Raw genomic sequence first — 3,208 nt, forward strand, 5'->3', positions numbered from 1 at the left:
TGAACAAAAGTTGTCATGGGGAAGCCGCAGCAACCCACTTTACGTTGGTATTTAGCCTAGTACAGAGTCTTTGGCCCACGTCATCTTCTTTTACACAGGCATGGGAATAAGTGACCCTATCGGAGCCAAATTGGTGTTACCAGCGTTCATTACAGCCATATCTAATATCTACACATAGATTTAGTTTAAGTTCCCTGATGAGCCTGGCACCCTTCAGGGAAACACATTGGGACACTGGTTATGTACATGGTTTACTTCACTTGTTTTCTACTATATTACTGGGTACTGTTAGTACAGACCACACAAGGACTCATTAGGATTTGCTGTATATTGCCTTGATATTGCCTCTGATGTTTGTCCATGTTGACCTTGTTTTTCTAATATAGGTATGTATTGGACTTTTTAAGGAATATCTAAAAAAAAAGCTACATTTTAGGTGCTAGGTACCGTGATATTCTGGTTCATGACTCGGTGTTAGGCTTAAGATTCAGACAGTGCCTGGATAGAATATGGAAGAAAATTCAGGAACAGCAGGAGAGAAAACTTCAACATGCATTAGATAATAAAAGGCAAAAAGGGCAATCATCTTAAGAGCGGAGGACCCTTCATATAGGGAGGAGATGTAAAGTGACATGGTGGAAGGGAATATATCTTATAATTTGTACTATTTCAAGATGTATATAATGAAGTATATTTTAATCTGTTAAATGGGCCATGTTGTTTCAACAAACTTTGCAAAAATCATTAGGTTTATATATTAATGTATTTTTATCAGAGAGTATAGTTCTGTTCTGTGTTTACAAGATAGACTAGCAGTTCACTGGCAGATCAAATTACATGCTGCCCATACAAGTCTATAGGAAGAGGAGGGATGAGGAGGGAGAAACTGCAAAGGTACAACAATGTTCATCTCAAGGATTGTCACCTGTTTATAGTTTTGATAGCGAATCCTATATTTTTTCGGTTTACATATAAAGTCCATTGCTTTATACTTGACAGTGTCAATAGTAGAACTCCCCCCATGGCTTGGTTCATAGCTTAGACCGCTCACCGCTGTTCTATAATATTCTCCATGCTGCAGATGATTCTTAGGATGTGTGTGGAGACATAGGAGGGCAAGTCCTCTCTCCTGTGTGTGTGCAGTGTTAGGGAGCCAGCGTAGAGGGTACATTTCACACACTAGCTCAGGCACAATCATGAAATCTTGTGAAAATGCCATCTACAAGTTATATATTGGTCCTGCTCCACATACAGTATAACAGCTGATCCTGAAAAGTTACCTGAAACGACAGCTACGCTGTAAGACTTTTTTTAATTGTATATATTATTATTTTGTACTATTGAAGTTGTTATACAGATTTGCTTCACAGCATTCACCTGGATTATCAATGGTGTGATCCTGTATTATCAGCCACCAGCTTTAAAATAGACAAAAAAAAATAAAAAATAGATGGGTACTGCTCTGGGATTTGGAGTCCAATATGAGAACTTGTAGTCAAAGTGAAGGGTGCTCAACTCCTAGGGCCAGACCCCAGGTCCAAAACAGGAAAATCCAAAATAGCGAAAAGTGTTCAAGTGATTAAACAAGAAAATGTATTCCCCCACCAAGTAATAAATGGTGGCGTTTCGATTGAACAGTAGAGTCTTTCTGTGTATATATTTATTAATGTGTATATTTAATATAGTGTATATTAGTTATGTACACTAACTGTTCTCTTCTTTCTCTTATGTGTGTGAGATGCCCTGCCCGGCCAGTAGGTGCTCTTGCGAGCTAAAAATAATACACGTAATCCAAAAGGTTACCTAGGTAAGGTTTACCTGTTGTGTTCTAGGGATAAGAGCGTATAGCCAATGGACCCTAGTAGCTAGTTTGTTGGTAGATAGCCTCAGGTAAGCCAGTAAAACTCTCAGAGTACTAAACAGGTAACTAGTAAGGCAAAAAAAATGTCTAGTGAGATTCAAAAATGGGTACTCCGGTGGAAAACTATTTTTTTTATTAACTGGCTCCAGAAAGTTAAACTGATTGTAAATGACTTCTATTAAAATATATGTATAGTTATTTTCAGTCTGACCACAGTGCTCTCTGCTGACACCTCTGTCCGTGTCAGGAACTGTCCAAAGCAGGAGAGGTTTTCTATAGGGATATTCTCCTACTCTGGACAGTTCCTGACTCGGACAGAGGTGTCAGCAGAGAGCACTGTGGTCAGACAGAAAGGAAATTCAAAAAGAAAAGACTTTCCTCTGTCACATACAGCAGCTGATAAGTACTCGAAGGCTTAAGATTTTTAAATAGAAATAATTTACAAATTTGTTTCACTTCCTGGCACCAGTTGATTTAAAAATAAATAAATAAATGTTTTCCACTGGAGTACCCCTTTAAGCCATAGTTTGAGAGAGACTCTATTGTTGAGTTGAAATGTTGCCATTTATCACTTGATGGGAGTGTTGCTTCTTCTCTTTTCACCATTTTAGCTTTATAATAGAGGTGTTAGGTTTTTATTATAATCCTGCCCTTTGATGACAATAATATGACTGCCGACCCCATCCCAAATGTACACAGCACATGCTGAAAAGTATTAGTCTATTGTGAGGACTATGTGGTCAGGGGGCAAAGGCTGCCATGTTTTACCTATTTCTTTTCATAATGGTGACCTCCTGGAAAATATGCGTGCACCTAGTAGTTGGAGCTATTCCTCCTGGACAGTCAGCCCCCTCCATTTTCCACTTTCTGATCAGGATACATTATCTGCTGAGCACATACAACAGGCAATGGCTTGTGAACATTCCTGATAACTCACATTATCCTCAGCTGGCTACCCTAGAGACGTTACTATGCTGTACACTCCGTTACGTGTGGCGGATGCAGCATCTACAGAGGTGTAAAATCAGCATGGGGCTTCTGTTGATGATGTCTTCCCTTAAAGGGGTACTGCGGTGCAAAAATGGTTTTCCTAAATCAACTGGTGCCAGAAAGGTAAACAGATTTGTAAATTAATCACAAGTAGAGACAACAACACCGAGCACCAGTGGCTAGTATATTCAATCAGTGCCGGTTCCTAGTGTGAATGGACCTCAATCACGGTATACATTAAGCTCGTGGGGGGTGCTATCTGAAAGTGCATATAGTGCAATACAACAGTGTTATCCAGGTAGAAGGAAAGATGCACTCACCCTGTACTTGTAGAGAAAACTTCTTTTTATTTGCAGT

Source organism: Hyla sarda, chromosome 9, assembly GCF_029499605.1.
Source record: "Hyla sarda isolate aHylSar1 chromosome 9, aHylSar1.hap1, whole genome shotgun sequence".
In the NCBI taxonomy this organism is placed as follows: Eukaryota; Metazoa; Chordata; class Amphibia; order Anura; family Hylidae; genus Hyla; species Hyla sarda.